At 39.5% G+C, this 22,877-nt stretch overlaps 1 non-coding gene across 1 annotated transcript; it reads left to right on the top strand.

The window, feature by feature from the left end:
• Positions 1-17,684: 17,684 nt before the first annotated feature.
• On the top strand, positions 17,685-17,792 carry LOC112792932 (small nucleolar RNA R71). The gene has a single exon (XR_003197649.1). It is a non-coding gene; the product is annotated as a small nucleolar RNA R71 (small nucleolar RNA).
• The last annotated feature ends 5,085 nt before the right edge of the window (positions 17,793-22,877 follow it).

The raw sequence follows: 22,877 nt of genomic DNA, 5'->3' as shown, positions 1-22,877 counted from the left end.
GGGAGGTCAGATTCCAACAGCATCAGCAGTCCTTTTGTCAGCCTTTTTCAGAGTTTTGCTCAAATCCCTCAATTTCAGCCAGAAATTACCTGAAATCACAGAAAAGCACACAAACTCATAGTAAAGTCTAGAAATGTGAATTTAACATAAAAACTAATGAAAACATCCCAAAAAGTAGCTTGAACTTACTAAAAACTACCTAAAAGCAATGCCAAAAAGCATATAAATTATCCGCTTATCACAACACCAAACTTAAATTGTTGCTTGTCCCCAAGCAACTGAAAATCAATTAGGATAAAAAGAAGAGAATATACTATAAATTTCAAAATATCAATGAATATTAATTCTAATTAGATGAGCGGGACTTGTAGCTTTTTGCTTTTGAACAGTTTTGGCATCTCACTTTTTCCTTTGAAGTTTATAATGATTGGCTTCTCTAGGAACTTAGAATTTCGGATAGTGTTATTGACTTTCCTAGTTAAGCATGTTGATTCTTGAACACAGCTACTTATGAGTCTTGGCCGTGGCCCTAAGCATTTTGTTTTTCCAGTATTACCACTGGATACATAAATGCCACAGACACATGACTGGGTGAACCTTTTCAGATTGTGACTCAGCTTTGCTAGAGTCCCCAGTTAGAGGTGTCCAGAGCTCTTAAGCACACTCTTTTTGCTTTGGATCACGACTTTAACCACTCAGTCTCAAGCTTTTCACTTGGACCTGCATGACACAAGCACATGGTTAGGGACAGCTTGGTTTAGCCGCTTAGGCCTGGATTTTATTTCCTTGGGCCCTCCTATCCATTGATGCTCAAAGCCTTGGATCCTTTTTACCCTTGCCTTTTGGTTTTAAGGGCTATTGACTTTTTCTGCTTGCTTTTTCTTTTTCTTTCTATATATATATATATATTTTTTCGCCATTTTCTTTCTTTTTTTTTCTTTTTTCACAAGCTTTTTACTTTTCACTGCTTTTTCTTGCTTCAAGAATCAATTTCATGATTTTTCAGATCATCAATAACATTTCTCTTTGTTCATCATTCTTTCAAGAGCCAACAGTTTTAACATTCATAAACATCAATATCAAAAGACATATGCACTGTTCAATCATTCATTCAGAAAACAAAAAGTATTGTCACCACATCAATATAATTAAACTAAATTCAAGGATAAATTCGAAATTCATGTACTTCTTGTTCTTTTGAATTAAAACATTTTTCATTTAAGAGAGGTGAAGGATTAATGGAATTTATTCATAGCTTTAAGACATAGTTACTAACTACTAATGATCATGAAGTAGAGACACAAAACATAGATAAATACAACATAAAAACCGAAAAGCAGAAAGAAATAAGAACAAGGAATGAATCCACCTTAGTGAGGGTGGTGCCTTTTTGAAGGATCAATGGTGCTTTTTGAGCTCCTCTATGTCTTTTCCTTGCTTCTGTTGCATGATCCATAGTGATTTTGGTGCTCCTATCCTTAGTTGCTCCCAATAGTTGTGTGGAGGACCATTTATCCCCTGAGGTATCTCAGGGATCTCTTGATTTGCAGTCAAGTGTTCTACCACTGAGCTATAGACCCTTTACATGAGTCTTTCCATCTCCAATGACTTAGAGGTGGAAGCTTTTGTCTTCCTTTTTTTTTCTTCTTCTTTTTTTTTTAGAAAGTCTCTGGCCTTAGGTGCCATTAATGGTTATGGAAAAGCAAAAAGCTATGCTTTTACCACACCAAACTTAGAAAATTGCTCGCCCTCGAGCAAGAGAAGAAAGAAAAGATGAAGAATAAGAAGAAGATATGGAGGAGATTGAGGGATGTGTGTATTCGGCTATATGGGTGGGATTGGGTGGGAAAGAAAATATGGATGTGAATGGTGAAGGGTTTTGGGAAGGAGTGTGTATTGAGAGGAGAGATTCAGAGATTGAAGTTGTTGGGAAGTGTGACATGGGGAAGAGAAAAATAGGATTAGGAGGTAAGGTGGGAATATAGTAGGTGGGGATCCTGTGGGGTCCACAGATCCTGAGGTGTCAAGGAATTCCATCCCTGCACCAAATAGGCATGTAAATTACCTTTGCACACCATTCTGGCGTTTAAACGCCGTGTGGTGCACATTCTGGGCGTTCAACGCCCATGTAAAGCATGTTTCTGGCGTTGAACGCCAGTTTCATGCTTGTTACTAGCGTTCAACGCCAGCTTTTCTTCTCTAGGCACATTCCTGGCATTCAGCGCCAGGATGTTGCTTGTTTCTGGCGTTCAGCACCAGAATGATGCTCTGTTCTGGCGTTGAACGCCGGCCAGATGCATCTTACTGGCGTTGAACGCCAGCCTGTGCGTCCTCCAGGGTGTGAATTTTTTCTTCTGCTATTTTTGATTCTGTTTTTAATTTTTCTATTTTTTCGTGACTCCACATGATCATGTACCTAATAAAACACAAAATAACAATAAAATAAAAATTAGATAGATAAAATTGGGTTGCCTCCCAACAAGCGCTTCTTTAATGTCAATAGCTTGACAGTGGCTCTCATGGAGCCACAAAGGTGATCAGGTCAATGTTGTATAGTCCCAACACCAAACTTAGAGTTTAGATATGGGATCTTAACACCAAACTTAGAGTTTGGTTGTGGCCTCACAACACCAAACTTAGAGTTTGACTGTGGGGGCTCTCCTTGACTCTGAACTGAGAGAAGCTCTTCATGCTTACTCTCTTTTGTCACAGAGGGATGGCCTTGTGCCTTAAACACAAGGTAGTCCCCATTCAATTGAAGGACTAATTCACCTCTGTTGACATCTATCACAGCTTCTGCTGTGGCTAGGAAAGGTCTTCCAAGGATGATGCATTCATCCTCTTCCTTCCTAATGTCTAAGATTATGAAATCAGCAGAGATGTAAAGGCCTTCAACCTTTACTAAAACGTCCTCCACTATTCCATAAGCTTGTCTCAATGATTTGTCTGCCAATTGTAATGAGAACAAGGCAGGTTGTACCTCAATGATTCCCAGCTTCTCCATTACAGAGAGTGGCATAAGATTTATCCCTGACCCCAGGTCACACAGAGCTTTTGCAAAGGTCATGGTGCCTATGGTACAAGGTATTAAGAACTTGCCAGGATCTTGTTTCTTTTGAGGTAGAGTTTGCTGAATCCAGGTATCTAGTTCATTAATGAGCAAGGGAGGTTCACTTTCCCAAGTCTCATTACCAAACAACTTGGCATTCAGCTTCATGATAGCTCCTAAATATTGAGCAACTTGCTCTCCAGTCTCATCTTCATCCTCTTCAGAGGAAGAATAGTCTTCAGAGCTCAAGAATGGCAGAAGGAGATTTAATGGAATCTCTATGGTCTCTATATGAGCCTCAGATTCCTGTGGATCCTTAATAGGAAACTCCTTCTTGCTTGAAGGACGTCCCAGGAGGTCTTCCTTACTAGGATTTTCGTCCTCCTCCTCCCTTGTGCATTCGGCCACATTGATCACATCAACGGCCTTGCACTCTCCTTTTGGATTCTCTTCTGTATTGCTTGGGAGAATACTGGGAGGAGTTTCAATGACTTTCTTACTCAGCTGGCGCACTTGTGCCTCCAGATTTCTGATGGAGGATCTTGTTTCATTCATGAAACTGAAAGTGGCCTTTGACAGATCAGAGACTAGATTGGCTAAATTAGAAGTGTTTTGTTCAGAATTCTCTGTCTGTTGCTGAGAAGATGATGGATATGGCTTGCTATTGCTCAGCCTATTGCGTCCACCATTGTTAAAGCCTTGTTGAGGCTTTTGTTGATCATTCCATGAGAAATTTGGATGATTTCTCCATGATGAGTTATAGGTGTTTCCATAAGGTTCACCCATGTAATTAACCTCTGCCATGGCAGGGTTCTCAGGATCATAAGCTTCTTCAGAAGCTGCCTCTTTAGTACTGTTGGATGCATGTTGCCATCCATTCAGACTTTGAGAGATCATGTTGACCTGCTGAGTCAACACTTTGTTCTGAGTCAATATGGCATTCAGAGCATCAATTTCAAGAACTCCTTTCTTCTGAGGTATCCCATTATTCACGGAATTCCTCTCAGAAGTGTACATGAATTGGTTGTTTGCAACTATGTCAATGAGTTCTTGAGCCTCTTCAGGCGTTTTCTTTAGGTGAATAGATCCACCTGCAGAATGGTCCAATGACATTTTCGAAAATTCAGATAGACCATAATAGAATATATCTAATATGGTCCATTCTGAAAACATGTCAGATGGACACCTTTTGGTCAGCTGCTTGTATCCTTCCCAAGCTTCATAGAGGGATTCACCATCTTTTTGTTTGAAGGTTTGAACATCCACTCTTAGCTTGCTCAGCTTTTGAGGAGGAAAGAATTTATCCAAGAAGGCAGTGACCAGCTTATCCCAGGAGTCCAGGCTATCCTTGGGTTGTGAATCCAACCATATTCTAGCTCTGTCTCTTACAGTAAAAGGGAAAAGCATGAGTCTGTAGACTTCAGGATCAACTCCATTTGTCTTTACAGTCTCACAAATCTGCAAGAACTCAGTTAAAAACTGGTAAGGATCTTCAGATGGAAGTCCATAAAACTTGCAGTTTTGTTGCATTAAGGTAACTAGCTGAGGTTTCAGCTCAAAATTATTGGCTCCAATGGCAGGAATGGAGATGCTTCTTCCATCAAACTTGGACGTTGGCTTTGTGAAGTCACCAAGCATTCTCCTTGCATTATTATTATTTTCGGCTGCCATCTCCTTCTCTTGTTCGAAATTTTCTGAAAGGTTACCTTTAGATTGTTGTAATTTAGCTTCTCTTAATTTTTTCTTCAGAGTCGTTTCAGGTTCTGGATCAATGTCAACAAGAGTGCCTTTTTCCTTGTTCCTGCTCATATGAAAGAGAAGAAAATAAGAAAAGAAAGAGGAATCCTCTATGTCACAGTATAGAGACTCCTTTATGTTAGTAGAAAAAGAAAAGAAAAGTGAAGAATGAAGATGAGGGGATTCGGATATTAGGTGGAGAGGGGTGAAGAGAAGTGTTAGTAATTAAATAAATAAATAGAATAAGAAAAGAGAGGGAGAATTTCGAAAACAATTTTGAAAAAGGGGTTAGTAATTTTCGAAAATTAAAGATAAGATAAGTTTAAAATTAAAAATTAAAACAAAAAGAATTTTTGAAAAAGAGATGAGATATTTTCAAAAATTAGAGAGGGAAAAGTAGTTAGGTGGTTTTGAAAAAGATAAGAAACAAACAAAAAGTCAAAGAGTTAGTTGAAAAAGATATTAAAATCAAATTTGAAAAGATAAGAAGATAAGAGGTTAGAAAAGATATTTTGAAATCAAATTTTGAAAAAGATAAAATTTTTGAAAAAGATAAGATAAAAGATAAAAAGATATATTAGAAAAAGATTTGATTTTTTTAAAATGACTTAACTAACAAGAAACTTACAAGATATGATTCTAGAACTTAAAGACTGAACCTTTCTTAACAAGAAAGTAACAAACTTCAAATTTTTGAACCAATCACATTACTTGTTAGTTAATTTTCGAAAATATTATATAAAGTTAAGAAAAAGATGTTGAAAAAATATTTTGAAAAAGATTTTTGAAATTTTCGAAAAATAAAAAAAATGAAAAAGATATAATTTTTGAAAAAAATTTTGAAAAGATAAGATTTTTAAAATTTGAAAATTTGACTTGACTTGTAAGAAACAACTAATTTTGAAAATTTTTTACTAAGTCAACTTCAAATTTTCGAAATTTTGAGAGAAAAAAGGAAAAGATATTTTTTTGATTTTTGAATTTTTAATTATGAGAGAGAAAAACACAAACATGACCCAAAACATGAAAATTTTGGATCAAAACACAAGATGCATGCAAGAACACTTTGAATGTCAAGATGAACACCAAGAACACTTTGAAGATCATGATGAACATCAAGAACATAATTTTGAAAAATTTTTGATGCAAAGAAAACATGCAAGACACCAAATTTAGAAATCTTTAATGCATGGAAAATATTAATGCAAAAATGCACATGAAAAATAACAAACAACACAAAACAAGAAATCATCAAGATCAAATAGGAAGACTTGTCAAGAACAACTTGAAGATCATGAAGAACACTATGAATGCATGGAATTTTCGAAAAATGCAAGAAAAAATTTTTAAAGCATGCAATTGACACCAAACTTAAAAATTGACTCAAGACTCAAACAAGAAACACAAAATATTTTTTATTTTTATGATTTTCTAATTTTTTTGGATTTTTATTAATTTTTTTCGAAAAACATGGTTAGAAAAACGAAAAAGGAAAGAAAAATTTTGAAAAAGATTTTTGAAAAGAAAATTACCTAATCTGAGCAACAAGATGAACCGTCAGTTGTCTATACTCGAAGAATCCCCGGCAACGGCGCCAAAAACATGGTGGACGAAATTGTGATTCTCACAATATTGTATTCTTTATTTTATATGGGATTATTATTGTGGCTCTCTGCTATGTGTGGACACAACTCCGTTCAACTTAACCAGCAAGTGTACTTGGTCATCCAAGTAATACCTTACGTGAGTAAGGGTTGATCCCACAGAGATTGTTGGTATGAAGCAAGCTATGGTCACCTTGTAAATCTCAGTTAGGCAGATAAAATTATGAAATTTAGAAAATCAAATAATAAAAAGAAAATAAAAAGGGATAGAAATACTTATGTAAATCAATAGTGGGAATTTCAGATAGGTGTATGGAGATGCTGTGCTCCTCTTGAAACTCTACTTCACTACTCACTCTTTCTTCAATCCTTCTTACTCCTTTCCATGGCAAGTTGTATGTAGGGCATCACTATCATCAATGGCTACTTTTAATCCTCTCGGGAAAATGGTCCTATGCGCTGTCACTGCACGGCTAATCGTCTGGAGGCATCACCCTTGGTTGATAGCTACATCCCATCCTCTCAGTCAAAATGGTCCAAATGCTCTGTCACAGCATGGCTAATCATCTGTCGGTTCTCAATCAGGTTGGAGTAGAATCCATTGATTCTTTTGCGTCTGTCACTAACGCCCAGCCTTCAGGAGTTTGAAGCTCGTCACAGTCATTCAATACCGGAATCCTACTCGGAATACCACAGACAAGGTTAGACTTTCCAGATTCCCAGGATCCTACTCGGAATACCACAGACAAGGTTAGACTTTCCGGATCCCCATGAATGCCGCCATCTATCTAGCTTATACCACGAAGATTCTGTTGGGGAATCTAAGAGATATGCGCCCGGCCTAAGGTAGAACGGAAGTGGTTGTCAATCACGCGCGTTCATAAGTGAGAATGATGATGAGTGTCACGGATCATCACATTCATCAATTGTTGTGCAACGTATATCTTGGAATAAGAATAAGAGAGAATTGAATGAAAAGTAATAGTAATTGTATTGAAACTTGAGGTACAGCAGAGCTCCACACCCTTAATCTATGGTGTGCAGAAACTCCACCGTTGAAAATACATAAGTGAAAGGTTCAGGCATGGCCGAATGGCCAGCCCCCTGAGTGATCAAGAGACTGAATAGTCCAAAGATTAAACTGTCAAAAGATGTCTAATACAATAGTAACTTATCCTATTTATACTAGACTAGCTACTAAGGTTTACATGAGTAAGTAATTGATGTATAAATCCACTTCCGGGGCCCACTTGGTGTATGCTTGGGCTGAGCTTGATCTATCCACGAGTTGAGGCTTTTCTTGGAGTTTAACTCCAAGTTATAACGTGTTTTGGGCGTTCAACTCCGGATCATGACGTTTTTCTGGCGTTTAACTCCAGACAGCAGCATGTACTTGGCGTTCAACGCCAAGTTAAGTCGTCAATTTCCGAATAAAGTATAAACTATTATATATTTCTGGAAAGCTCTGGATGTCTACTTTCCAACGCCATTGAGAGCGCGCCAAATGGAGTTCTGTAGCTCCAGAAAATCCATTTCGAGTGCAGGGAGGTCAGATTCCAACAGCATCAACAGTCCTTTTGTCAGCCTTTTTCAGAGTTTTGCTCAAATCCCTCAATTTCAGCCAGAAATTACCTGAAATCACAGAAAAACACACAAACTCATAGTAAAGTCCAGAAATGTGAATTTAACATAAAAACTAATGAAAACATCCCAAAAAGTAGCTTGAACTTACTAAAAACTACCTAAAAGCAATGACAAAAAGCGTATAAATTATCCGCTCATCAGGCCTCGCACAATTGGTGCCATGGTAAGTGCTCTTTTTAGCTCTTCAAAAGCTTTCACACATTCACTGTCAAACTCAAAGTCCACATCTTTTTGGAGTAGGCGCGACAATGGCAAAGCAATCTTGCTGAAATCTTTGATAAAGAGCCTATAGAATCCTGCATGTCCTAAAAACGAGCAGACCTTCCTCACAGATGAGGGATGAGATAAAGTGGTGATAACATCGACCTTGGCCAGGTCTACAGAAATTCCTTCATGAGATACTACATGTCCTAACACTATACCTTGTCTTGCCATAAAGTGACATTTCTCAAAATTCAAGGCAAGGTTAGTGTCAACACATCTAGCTAAGACCTTGGCCAAGTTCTCCAAGCAACAATCAAATGAAGTTCCATAAAAACTGAAGTCATCCATAAAGACTTCCAGACAATTATCCGTTAGATAAGAAAAGACACTGGTCATGCACCGCTGAAAAGTAGCAGGTGCATTACATAGTCCAAATGGCATCCTTTTGTAGGCAAAGGTACCAAAAGGGCAAGTGAATCTGGCCTTTTCTTGATCTTCAGGAGCAATGTGAATCTGGAAGTAACCAGTGAATCCATCAAGAAAACAGTAATGAGATTTATCCGCCAAACGGTCCAACATCTGATCGATAAAGGGCAAAGGGTAGTGGTCCTTCCTTGTAGCGGCATTCAACCTTCTATAGTCGATGCACACTCGCCATGCATTTTGTACTCTCTTGGTGACCACTTCACCATCATCCTTTGTAACTGCAGTGATGCCTGATTTCATGGGAACAACTTGGACCAGGCTCACCCACTCACTGTCAGAAATTAGATATATGATACCCGCATCAAGTAGCCTAGTGACCTCCTTCTTTACCACATCGAGGATGGTTGGGTTGAGCCTCCTTTGCGGTTGCCTAACCGGCCTAGCTCACTCTTGGAGAAATATACGATGCATGCACTTGCGAGGGTCAATCCCCACAATATCGGCTAAGCTCCAACCAATTGCCTTCTTGTACCTTCTAAGAATATCTAGGAGCTTTTCTTCTTTTTCACTAGAAAGCTCACTAGCAATAATGACCGGAAACTTTTGGTTGTCCTCTAAGAAAGCATATTTCAAATGAGATGGGAGAGGCTTCAATTTGCTCTTTGCCTCAAGCTGAGGTTCCTTTTTGTCAAGCACACGGAGGTTCCTTTTTGTCAAGTCCCTCTTGGTCATCCGTCTCTTCAATAATATGGTAGCCCAACTTGTTATGGTCTTCTTCTTGCACTTCCACTACCACTTCATCAATTACATCACATCGGAGAACGGAATGCTCTTCGGGAGGATGCTTCATGGCTTCTTCTAAATTGAACTTGATAGTCTTGTCCCCAACCTCAAAGGAACATGTGCCGATGAAGGCATCTAACTTGAATTTAGAGGTCTTAAGGAAGGGTCTACCAAGTAGAACGGAGGATGAGCTTCTATTTTTTGTTGGATGCATTTCAAGGATGTAAAAGTCAACCAGGAAGACCAAATCCTTGATCGCCACAAGTACATCTTAGGCTATCCCTGTTACCGTTATCACACTTTTATCGGCCAAGGCAAACCTCACCGCCAACTTCTTTAATGGAGCTAAATTCAACTGCACAAAGGTAGAAAGCAGCATGATGCTTACACAAGCTCCGAGGTCACACATACAATTGATGCATGAAAACTTGTCTCTCAACAAATTTTCCTTCAGCAAGTATACCGAATTGTCGTCAAGTAAAACTCACAATAGAGTGAGGTCGAATCCCACAAGGATTGATTGGTCAAGCAACTTTAGTTAGAAGAATATGCTAGTTGAGCTAAACAGAATTTAGATTATGATGCAGAAATTTAAATGACTAGAAAGTAAATAACAGAAATTAAAGTCCAGAATCTTAAATGGGGAGTTGGGATAATGAGTAGGAAATTAAATGGCAGAAAGTAAATAGAATGGGTAAGATCAGAAATGGGGAGATCATTGGGTTTAGGAGATGTTGCATTCTCCGGATCAAGTTCATTCTCATCTCTTCCTCAATCAATGCATTCATTAATCTCCTTGGCAATCTTAAGTGATTGGATCCCAATTCCTTGGCAATCCAATCTCTCTAAGCTTGAACAATTGCCCAATTCCTTGATTTAATTGCTCATAGGAAGAGATGAAAGTGTGGTCACTAATTATACCACATGTATTTCCAAATCAAAGTGTTGGGAGGATTAAATGTCACAATATCCATCCAAACCGCAATTTGGTCCAACATGAGAAAGCATTTCTAGCATGATTTCCTCATCCCTTTTCCAAGGTTCAAAGGAGATCCAATTATGGAGAGTTTCTTTTCCAAGACAACTAATCAATTGAATTAAGATCGAAAGCTTTCTAGTAAGATCAAGAGAAAAGAAAGAAGAAGAAGAAGAAGAACTATAATTGATCCATCAAATTACAACAGAGCTCCCTAACCCAATGAAAGGGGTTTAGTTGTTCATAGCTCTAGGAATCAAAAATGGCAGAAAAGAAGAATCCATGCTAGAAGTACAGAAAAGTAAATATGAAGAGAGTAGTTCCCAAAAGTGCTAAGCTTCTCTCTAGTTCAAAACTACTCCTATTTATATTACTCCTCATGATCTTCTAGTGAGTTCTTCAAGTCTTGGATGTGGACTCTGGACCTTGAGTTGAAGCAATTCTCATCTTTAGTGGGCCCAGCTTGCAGAGAAATATAAATTAGGCTTGGGCATTTAGTGAGATTAATGTTGGGTAATATTTTGAGTGCGAGAACATTAGTGGCATTCACTTTTTCCACTAACGTTCCACCCTTATATACCCACGTTAATTCCAACGTTAGAAATCTTAACGTGACTTCTAACGTTTCTTACTTAATCCTTGGCCAACGTTAATGGGACTCACTTTTCCCATTAACGTTGGCTTGTGCCCCTTTTCGCAAACATTAATGGGAAATGCTTTTCCCATTAACGTTGCTTGCCTCTTGCCCCTACGTTAGATTTCACGTTAGCTTGGCTAACGTAGCTCTTAACGTGGGTCTCTATCACCTTCGAGAGCGTTAGTGACACTCACCTTTGTCACTAACGCTCCAATTGCCTTAAGTCCCTACGTTAGAACCCACGCTACTAAGTTAACGTGGCTCTTAACGTACTAATGAAGCCATCTCCCAACGTTAGTGACAAAAGTGAGTGTCAATAACGTTGCGGTTCTTTGAATTCAACTCCACGTTAACTCTCACGTTAACAATCTTAACGTGAGAGTTAACGTAGGCAATGCTAATGATCCAACGTTAGTGACAAAAGTGAGTGTCACTAACGTTGGCGTTGTTGATCCTCTTCCACGTTAGAGTTCACGTTAACTAAGTTAATGTGACTCTTAACGTGAGGCATTGCCTAGTTTCCCAAGGTTAGTGGTGTTCACTTTTACCACTAACGTTGAGGAGAAACGTTATTGGAGTTCATGTTTCTTGTTAACGTGGTGTCCTCTTTTTCTTCTACGTTAAGTACCACGTAAACTTAGTTAACGTGGCTCTTAACGTAAGCTATGAATGGCTTCGTAGGCGTTATTGGTGATCACTTTTCTCATTAACGTTGCAAGCTCTTTGCCATCCCACGTTAGTAGTCACGTTAACTAAGTTAACGTGAATGCTAACGTGGTTCTTCCATGCTTCATTTGTCCTGAAATCAAGCAATTAAAGTGCATCAAAGCTCTAGCTAAAGTCATGAGATTATGCATCATCAAATTCTCATGCAATTCTGGCAAAAATCTCATGAAATCATGCAAAATTCACAATAGTTGCTTAAATGAAGGTGTAAGTGTATATTCACCCAATACTTGCCTTATTCACTAGGAAAATGCATGAAACTACCCTAAAACAGTAAAGAAAAGGTCAGTGAAACTGGCCTAGATGCCCTGGCATCACAACACCAAACTTAAAGCTTGCTTGTCCCTAAGCAAGTACTGAAGTATAAGAAAAATGAAATGAAAGAACAAGAAGATAAAATGGAAGTAGCATTCCTGTTCATGGAGTTTCATGCATAGCAACTTAGGTTCTTTCCTTTTAGGTTTTAAGCCTTTATCAAATCCCTAGTCACTCTCTTGATTGCATCCCTTGAGGCTTCTTTCTTATTGATCCTTCTTTTCTTTTTTCAAAGTTTATTTTTCTTTTTGCTAGGTGCTTTGTAAGAGGGCGACTCTTTATGATAAGCTTTCAGCCAACACTCCCAAACCAGTTGGTTTTAAGGTGCTAGGTGTTAAGACACCCCTAAGGACTTACTCCCTCAAGTCTCTTTCCCTCATACATACACACCACAGGCACATGGTTTGTTATTCTTCTTTCTTGAGACCTTGGTGTCCAGCACCTCTTTAGGTTACTAAATGCTCTGTAACAAGGGTTACTCTTGATAGTGGACTTTCAGCTGATAATCCCAAATTAGTTAATCCAAGTTACAAAGTGATAAGGCACCCCTAAGAGCTTATTCATCCAAGTATATCCCTTGTACATAAACACCACAGACACATGCCTCAATTTTGAAACCCTTGGTGCCTAGCATTTTTTCTTATTGTGTTTCCTTTCTTATTTTCACTTGTATTACTCTTTTTCTTTTCTTGTTGGGATCTTATTGGTTAGCTAGCCTCAAAGAATGTGTCTCAAACATAGGGCTTAGGATGGATAGTTGCTTTCTTTCCTTTCTTAGTGAACCAACTTAGCTTACTAATCATCCTACCACAAACATTCAGAATGCACTTCACAAAATGACTCCACTCTTGTTCTTCCCATAACATTTTCTTTTTTGATTAACTTAAAGAGACCAGCATACAAGTAGGAAGGATGAAAGTGAGCATTCAAGACATTAGGCTTAATAACATAAACCTAAGCAATGAAACTTAAATGCATAATTGAAAATCCTAAGCTACCATGGAAGCATGTTCTATTTCATACATGATTTTCCTTATTTAAAGCTTTGAAAAAGAAGGTAAACTAAGAAGGAACTTCACCACCTTTCACTTGTTGGTATGCTCATTATCTTCTGCTCCCTTGCCATTTGTAGATTCGCTTTGTCCACTTGTGCTTCCTCTCATCCGATTTGCTCTAGCTAATTTCCAATCTTCTAGTGTCTTCCTTACTGATTCATGACTTTGTTCAACTCTTTCGCGCTCCACTCGTGCTAATTCATCCTTTACATCCTCATATTTTGTGATTCCTGGATGCAAAATAGGTAATTGTCCGACTAGATATCCAAGCCTGGCTTGGGTATTCACATGGTATCCAGTCTCACTCATGTAGACTCCTTCCGAGAATGTTCTATATTCATCGAAAAGATCTGCTTGTTCTCTTTGTTTCCTATGCATCTCATGAATGTGTGCTCCTTGATGTGCTTGGATGTTGATTAGCCTTTGGATGGCTTCTTGTTGTTGATCATGTTTCTGATTCAGGTTGTGGAAGGATTCACTCCATTATCTTCCTTGTTCCAATTGCTGATCCATCAGTTGTTTTTGCCACTCCCCTTGTTGATTCATCCATCTAGAAAGTGACTCTTCATGGCGATCCATTGATTGTATTTGGAGCTCTCTTTACGCCTCTTGATTTTCCATGCATTGCCTAGATAAGGTGTCAATAGTCTCCTGCAGTTGGTGCATGCTTAGGGTGGCTGAAGCTTGCTCTTGTGGATGTTGTTCTTCTTCAGCTTGATGAGCTGGCCTCTTTCGTACCCTTCGTGGAGGTAATGGAGTTGCAGCAGCGTGCATCCGGCGATAAGTGAGTGGAAGACCAACCTTTATCCACTCAGGGTTTTCATCTTCGAATATCACCCTGGCCAGTTTGCAAAGGCGGAAGATAGTGCTAGGATAACCCAGCTTTCCTCCAGAGTCACTCTTCTCGGCGAGCTTCCAAATGCCTTGAGCTATAAGTTCATGAACCTTGATCTCTCCTCCCTTCATTATACATTGCACCATCGTTGCTCTCTTGTGGTTCACTTCTGAGTTGTTTCCAGCTGGGAGAATGGATCTCCTTACAATTTCGAACCATCCTTTAGCCTTAGGGAGGAGATCTCCTCTTTTTATAAATTTCGGCTTCCCCTTGGGACCTCTCTCCCAATCTGCTCCTTGCACACATATATCCTGTAGAATCTGGTCATAATTGGGGTTTTGGTCCATTCTCGAGTGATAGCTCTCCTCTTCAAAGGGTATGCTTCTCAATTTCAACACTCTCATGATAGTCATGGGGCTAAAGTCTACCACGACCCCTCTCACAAAACTTGTGTATGAGTCATCCTTCTTGTCTTGCCTAACTGCATTTGCATGGAACTCTCTTACTAGAGTGGCATTCACCCTTGTGACAGGGTCGGTGAGGAGCTCCCATCTGTGTTGTTCCACCTTCTCTATGATTTTTGGGCACTCGGCTTTTGTGACTTGAAAGCCTAGTTCATAAATGATTTCCTTCTCAGTCATCCACCCATACTGAAGTGCATGATAGAAGGTTCTAAATTGCACTTCATCAAAAGGATGATGCTCTATAGGTCCCTTCCCTTTTTGCCTCTTGGAGCTTGATGATGCCATGAGTGAGGCTCAGTTTGCGAAGATGGTGAAGGCTATGAAGTTGAAGATGGAATTCGGTTGATGTGAGGCAGAATGTGTCTTAGAGAGAAGGGAGGAAAGGTGAGGATATAAGGTGTACGTGAAGGTTGTGTGAAGGGATTTATATAGAGAGATGGCAATTGTTGAAGGGTGTGGATTGATGGTGTTGTTTGATAGTGGACGGTTGGGGTTTTGAGATTGAATGAGCACAAGGATCACCTCTTTTATGAGGGTCTTGGTTCGGTCTCCAAAGCCATCCACTCCCAATGTTGCATGGCAACACTTCTAAGGACATTCCCTATGAAGACAAGTGTGAAATTCCCTTGGTGTAGTGGCCAAATCCTTCTTCCTCAATTGTCCTATCAAGTACCATCAATGTCCTTTTTGATTCCCTATACACGAAAAAGGGAGAATGTGAAAATTAATTGAAAAATTGGTGGGAAAATGTGTGAACTAATAAAATATTTCTTTTTCTTTTTCTTTTGTTTCTATATGACTAAATGTTTTCCATGAAAGCAAATCAATCAAACATTAAGCTACCCATGCATGCACGTTGGTACACCAAACTTGTTTGTAATCACATGGTGCAACAAGTTTGGGGAGTGAACTTTCCTCATAAGGTGTGTTCAAACCACACTTGGTGTGCTTTGAACACTAAACTTATCATGTACTATAAGTTACATGTAGAGGGGCTTTATGTTAGTTGTCAAGATTAATTTGAACTTCCATGGAAATTACCTTATTGCTGTTATTAGAAACTTAAGAAAGGAGTTATAGAACATGGGTTGCCTCCCATGAAGTGATTCTTTAATGTCATTAGCTTGACGTTTGGTTCTTATCAAGGTGGCTGATAGTGCTTGAAGTCCTCCCCTCTTGCAGTGAACCTATGTCCATTAGCTTTGTTGATAAGCTCCATATGCTCTAAGGACATGATTTTGTTGATGGTATACACTGGGGAAAGCTGAGATGGAATAGTGGGGAGGTGAGGTGGTATAGATGGAAAGTATGTAGGAATCACTTCATCACCTGGTGAGAAATTTTTTGTAGGAATTTTCTTATTTCTCCATCCCCTTGGAACTTTCTTCTTTGTTTCCATTGCTGTTGTCTTGTTTTCTATGGATTCTTTCTTTAGTGGATTCTTGTTATTGATCTTGCATGACTCTGATGGTTCTGGTTCCCCTTGGATCATCCTTGAACATGGTTCTTCTTGACTATATGGCTTCCCAACTAATGGGGCTTCCAAGTGTGTTGTTTGTGCTTCCTTGTTTGGCTCCTCCATCAACTTATTGTCTTCATGATCTGCTTCTTGTGAGGGTTTAAAGACATTGAAAGTGAGATGCTCATCATGTATTCTCAAAACTAACTCTCCTCGTTCTACATCTATGAGTGCTCTAGCTGTGGCTAGGAAGGGTCTTCCCAGAATGATGGGGTAAATAGGATTCTCATCCATTTTCAGAACAACAAAATCTGTGGGAAGATAGTAGCTCCCAACCTTCACCAGTACATTTTCAACCACCCCTATTGCTTGTTTTTGAGTTTTGTCAGCCAATCTGATAGTTACATCAGTAGGAGTTAGTTCATTGATTTGAAGATTCTTCATGAGGGAGAGAGGCATTAGGTTGATGCTTGCTCCCAAGTCACAAAGCCCTTTGTCAATCATTGTTTCTCCTATGGCACAAGGGATGTGGAAACTCCCTGGATCCTCCTTCTTTGTGGGTGGCCCTGGTTGAATGAGAGCACTACAATCTCTGTTCATATTGATTGTTTGTCCACCCTTCAATGGACTTTTTCTGGCTAGTAGCTCCTTTATATACTTGATGTAGAAAGGTATCTGTTGGAGGGCTTTAATGAATGGTATATTTACATCTAGAGATGCAAACATATCAAGAAACCTTGAGTACATTCTCCCTGCTATACCACCTTTAAGCCTGTGGGGAAAAGGTGCATATGGGTTCACTACCTCCTTCTTCTTTAGCTCTTCCTTGGGTGTAAGCTAAGTTGCATAGCTTCCTTCCTCCTGGCTTTCCTTTTGGTTATTTTGGAGGTGTTCTACTCCATTCATACTTCCCTCATCACTTGTGGTTATCATTTTGCATTCTTCCCATCTCACGTTCTTTATTTCTCCTCTTGGATTCTTCTCTGTATCACTGGGGAATCCATCAGTGGGTTTGGGAATTTGTTGAGATACGTACCCTACTTGGGAGTCCAATCTCTTGATGTTTTCTCCTTGGTTCTTGATATTAGCTCGCACTTCTTCCTTAAACACTTTGTTGTCTTGGACTTCTCTGCATATGTTTTCAAGTAGAGCCTCAATCTTTGAAAGCCTATCATCTGTCAATGATGGTGGGTTGAGATTAGGTGGTTGAGAAGGTTGGTTAGATGGATGTTGGTAATATCTCTATGAGGTGTTTTGATGAGTAGCATTGTTGTTGGAGTTGAAGTTGTGGCGTCTCTGATCTTGCCCTTGGTCTTGTTGATTTCCCCATCCAAAATTGGGGTGATTTCTCCATCCAGAGTTGTAAGTTTTGGAGTATGGATCATGGACTTGTCTAGGTGAGTTTTCCACATAGTTGGCTTGCTCCCAGTCACCTTCTTCTCCTATGTTTACTCCTTCTTGAGTTGGTGATGAGGTGATGGCTGCTGCAACTTGGTTCTTTTCCACCTTCTTGGTAAGATCTGCTAGTTGCTTGGTGATCATCTTATTTTGGGCTGACAGTGCATCCATGTGGTTCAGCTCCATTACTCCTCTAGTGTTACTTCTTTCGGAGGCATAGAAGTAGTCATTCTCAGCAACTGTTTCAATGACATCTATGGCTTCTTCAATGGTTTTCTTCTTGTTTAAAGAGCCTCCTGATGAATGATCCACAGCCTTCTTTGACTCATAGGAAAGACCTTCATAGAAGATGTGAAGTTGAACCCACTCATTAAACATCTCTGGTGGGCATCTCCTTGTCAAGTCTTTGAATCTCTCCCATGCTTCATAAAGTGTCTCACCATCTTGTTGTCTAAATGTCTGCACCTCAGTTCTTAGCCTATTGATCCTTTGAGGATGATAAAATCTTGCTAAAAAATTGTTCACCACTTCTTCCCAATTAGTTAAGCTTTCCTTTGGGAAGGATTCAAGCCATTTGGATGCCTTGTCCCTTAGTGAAAAAGGGAACAAGAGCAGCCTATAGACACCCGGGTGGACTCCATTGGACTTCACTATGTCACAAATCCTCAAGAAGGTGGTCAAGTGTTGATTAGGATCTTCTTGAGCACCTCCTCCAAATGAACAATTATTCTGCACCAGGGTGATGAGCTGAGGTTTTAGCTCGAAATTGTTGGCATGTATGGTGGGCTTCTGAATGCTGCTTCCACAGTTTCCTGGATTAGGGTTGATATAGGATCCTAAGACCCTCCTTTCTTGCCCAGCCTGGTTTGCATGGCCTTCTCTGGCATGATTATGAGCTTCTTCTTCATGATTATTCTCCAAATTCTCTTCCATGTTGGGTTCGAAATACTCTTCCTCTTCCTCAGCACCAATAATCCTCTTTTCTCTTGCCCCCCCTCTTAGTCTCCAAAGGGTTCTTTTAGGTTCTGAATTAAAGGATGTTGAGACTCCTTCTCTTCTCCCTGTCATACAACAAACAGATTGCACAACAGGAGGTATAGTGAAGATTATTCTTGTTAGAATGATTGTTAGTGTGAGTGATGCAATTTATCAAATAGTTAGTGGGTTAGTGAGCTGAATTATGATCAACTAAGAAAAAGAGAATAGAAAATAGAGAGGGTACATGGGGTGAGGAAGAAATTAAAAGCGAACTAAGGTAAATTGACTGAATAATACAAAACAAATAACAAAACATATAAAAAATGCTCAATCTAGTGATCTTCTAACTTAATCATTGTTAATTCAAAATCAATCCCCGGCAACGGCGCCATAAACTTGATGCATGAAAACTTGTCTCTCAACAAATTTCCCTTCGGCAAGTATACCGAATTGTCGTCAAGTAAAACTCACAATAGAGTGAGGTCGAATCCCACAAGGATTGATTGGTCAAGCAACTTTAGTTAGAAGAATATGCTAGTTGAGCTAAACAGAATTTAGATTATGATGTAGAAATTTAAATGACTAGAAAGTAAATAACAGAAATTAAAGTGTAGAGTCTTAAATGGGGAGTTGGGATAATGAGCAGGAAATTAAATGGAAGAAAGTAAATAGAATGGGTAAGATCAGAAATGGGAAGATCATTGGGTTTAGGAGATGTTGCATTCTCCGGATCAAGTTCATTCTCATCTCTTCCTCAATCAATGCATTCATTAATCTCCTCGGCAATCTTAAGTGATTGGATCCCAATTACTTGGCAATCCAATCTCTCTAAGCTTGAACAATTGCCCAATTCCTTGATTTAATTGCTCATGGGAAGAGATGAAAGTGTGGTCACTGATTATACCACATGTATTTCCAAATCAAAGGGTTGGGAGGATTAAATGTCACAATATCCATCCAAACCCCAATTTGGTCTAACATGAGAAAGCATTTATAGCATGATTTCCTCATCCCTTTTCCAAGGTTCAAAGGAGATCCAATTATGGAGAGTTTCTTTTCCAAGACAACTAACCAATTGAATTAAGATCGAAAGCTTTCTAGTAAGATCAAAAGAAAAGAAAGAAGAAGAAGAATAAGAACTATAATTGATCCATCAAATTACAATAGAGCTCCCTAACCCAATGAAAGGGGTTTAGTTGTTCATAGCTCTAGGAATCAAAAATGGCAGAAAAGAAGAATCCATGCTAAAAGTACAGAAAAGTAAATATGCAGAGAGTATTTCCCAAAAGTGTTAAACTTCTCTCTAGTTCAAAACTACTCCTATTTATACTACTCCTCATGATCTTCTAGTGAGTTCTTCAAGTCTTGGATGTGGGCTCTGGACCTTGAGTTGAAGCAATTCTCATCTTTAATGGGCCCAACTTGTAGAGAAATAAGAATTAGGCTTGGGCATTTAGTGGGATTAACGTTGGGTAATATTTTGAGTGCGAGAACGTTAGTGGCATTCACTTTTTCCACTAACGTTCCACCCTTATATACCCACGTTAATTCCCACGTTAGAAATCTTACCGTGACTTCTAACGTTTCTTACTCAATCCTTGGCCAACGTTAATGGGACTCACTTTTCCCATTAATGTTGGCTTGTGCCCCTTTTCGTAAACGTTAATGGGAATCACTTTTCCCATTAACGTTGCTTGCCTCTTGCCCCTACGTTAGATTTCACGTTAGCTTGGCTAACGTAGCTCTTAACGTGGGTCTCTATCACCTTCGAGAGCTTTAGTGACACTCACCTTTGTCACTAACACTCCAATTTCCTTAAGTCCCTACGTTAGAACCCATGTTAACTAAGTTAACGTGGCTCTTAACGTAGTAATGAAGCCATCTCCCAACGTTAGTGACAAAAGTGAGTGTCACTAACGTTGGTTCTTTGAATTCAACTCCACGTTAACTCTCACGTTAACAATCTTAACGTGAGAGTTAACGTAGGCAATGCTAATGATCCAACGTTAGTGACAAAAGTGAGTGTCACTAACGTTGGCGTTGTTGATCCTCTTCCACGTTAGAGTTCACGTTAACTAAGTTAACGTGACTCTTAACGTGGGGCATTGCCTAGTTTCCCAACGTTAGTGGTGTTCACTTTTACCACTAACGTTGAGGAGAAACGTTATTGGAGTTCATGTTTCTCATTAACGTGGTGTCCTCTTTTTCTTCTACGTTAAGTACCACGTAAACTTAGTTAACGTGGCTCTTAACGTAAGCTATGAATGGCTTCGCAGGCGTTATTGGTGATCACTTTTCTCATTAACGTTGCAAGCTCTTTGCCATCCCACGTTAGTAGTCACGTTAACTAAGTTAACGTGAATGCTAACGTGGTTCTCCCATGCTTCATTTGTCCTGAAATCAAGCAATTAAAGTGCATCAAAGCTCTAGCTAAAGTCATGAGATTATGCATCATCAAATTCTCATGCAATTCTGGCAAAAATCTCATGAAATCATGCAAAATTCACAATAGTTGCTTAAATGAAGGTGTAAGTGTATTTTTACCCAAAACTTGCCTTATTCACTAGGAAAATGCATGAAACCACCCTAAAACAGTAAAGAAAAGGTCAGTGAAACTGGCCTAGATGTCCTGGCATCAACAATCATGAAATGTGCGTCCACCAATACAACAAGACACCAAACAAGGTCCAGGGTAACCACATTTCTTTGGAATAGGTTCCATCAAGGAAGAAATTGAACTACCCAAGGATAATGTCTCCAATTCTCCTATCCTATCCTTATGTGTGCATAAGTCTTTCAAGAATTTTGCATATTTTTGAATAGCATCAAGAAGTGGTATGGTTACCTCAACCTTGTTGAACACTTGAAGCATGTTCAAATCAAATTCTGGTGTCTTCTTTGCTTTCTTCACCATGGAAGGGAATGGAATAAGGATGGACTCATCCACTAAAGCTTTCCTCTTGGATTCCTTGAGGTTTACTCCTTCTTCCTCATGCCATTTGTCTACCTCCCCATTTTCATGTGGAGCTTCAACAATCACTTCTTCCTCATGAATGTCCTCCAAGACCCTTGGAGGTATCTCCTCCAATGTAGTTCCCGACCGTTGAGTGATGGCGTTGAGACCGCCCTTTGGGTTTGGTTGGGGTTGAGATGGAAGGTTAGAAGAACTTGAGGGTTGGTTGGTGTTGTTGGAAGGGGACATGGACATCTTCGAAATCATGTCGGTAAGATTGGCCAATTGAGCACTCATTGCCACGAATTGAGCCTTATAGTCAATCCCATTTATCCACAGTGGCTCTAAGCTCATCAACTTAATTGGTGGGAGATGGAGAGGTTTGGTTAGATTGTTATCTATAGTGTGGTGCTTGGTACTTAGTGTAGTTGTTTTGGTTTTGGTTGTGGTGATTTTGGTTGGCTTGGTAGTTGTTGTTGTTGTGGTGGTATTGAGATGAAGATTGGTTGTTGTTGTGATGAGAAGAAGAGTTATTCCATCTTTGGTTTTGATTGCTCCCTTGTGCATTATCCCTCCACCCTTGATGTTGATTACTACCATGAGGGTAGTGGTTTTGGCCTTAAGAAGGATAGGGTGGACGGTTGTTGTAATTCACATTGGCCACTACAAGGGCATGTTCCTCTTGAATTTGATGGCATTGATCGGTATAATGTGTAGTGCTAGAGCACAAACCACAAATCCTAGGAGGGCCTTCAAGTTGAGCAATGGGAGGTGGGGCTTGGACGGCTTGGATGGAGTAGAATTCCTTTTGATCATTTTGTATTTACGTGAGGATGGTGGTCATATCCCCAAGTGCTTTGGTTAGGCTTGATTCGGAAGGGGACGGTTCTACCACACCCTTGAGAGGATTACTTCTCATCCTTGTATGTTGTGTAGCTTTAGCAACTCTTTTATCAAATTCCAAGCTTCTGCCTCCGTCTAATTTTTCGAAAGGGAATCACCGCTAGAAGCGGTGAGCAATCTTTTATCTTCTACAAAAAGACCTCCGGTGAAGTAGCTAATGAGCAAGTGAGTGTTCATTCCATGGTGTGGAAAAGATTCCAATAGCCTCTTGAACCGAGACTAATACTTGTACAAACTCTCTTGGTCTCTTTGCATTATACCCGAAATTTCCTTCCGGATGTAGTCGGTCTTCTCCGGTGGAAAGAATTTATCTAGAAACTCTCTTCTCAAGAAATCCTAATTGGTAGCAATATCATCCGGTAGCGAATAAAACCATGTCTTTGCTTGCGCTTCAAGAGAGAAAGGGAAGGCAAAAACCTTGATAGCCACCTCATCGGCTCCATGCCTTCGAGCCGTAGAACAAGCAACTTGAAAATCCTTTAGATGTCGGATGGGGTCTTGACCCGGCAACCCATGATACTTAGGTAGTAAATTTATCAAGCTACTCTACAATTCAAAGTTTGGATCAAGGTTAGGATACCTTGCTTGCAATGGATGAAGTATAATATACGGAGCTTCTTGTTCATGCAAAGTGATCCGGCATGGCTCCGCCATGTATGGTTCACTTGTAGGATACAAAGATGTATTAGTAGTGCCAACAGAAGAATAGGAAGTAGCAAACTCCAAGTCAC

Source organism: Arachis hypogaea, chromosome 3 (assembly GCF_003086295.3).
Source record: "Arachis hypogaea cultivar Tifrunner chromosome 3, arahy.Tifrunner.gnm2.J5K5, whole genome shotgun sequence".
NCBI classification, from domain to species: domain Eukaryota; kingdom Viridiplantae; phylum Streptophyta; class Magnoliopsida; order Fabales; family Fabaceae; genus Arachis; species Arachis hypogaea.
The sequence above is the reverse complement of the archived record's forward strand: the minus strand, read 5'-3'. Positions and strand labels throughout refer to the sequence as shown.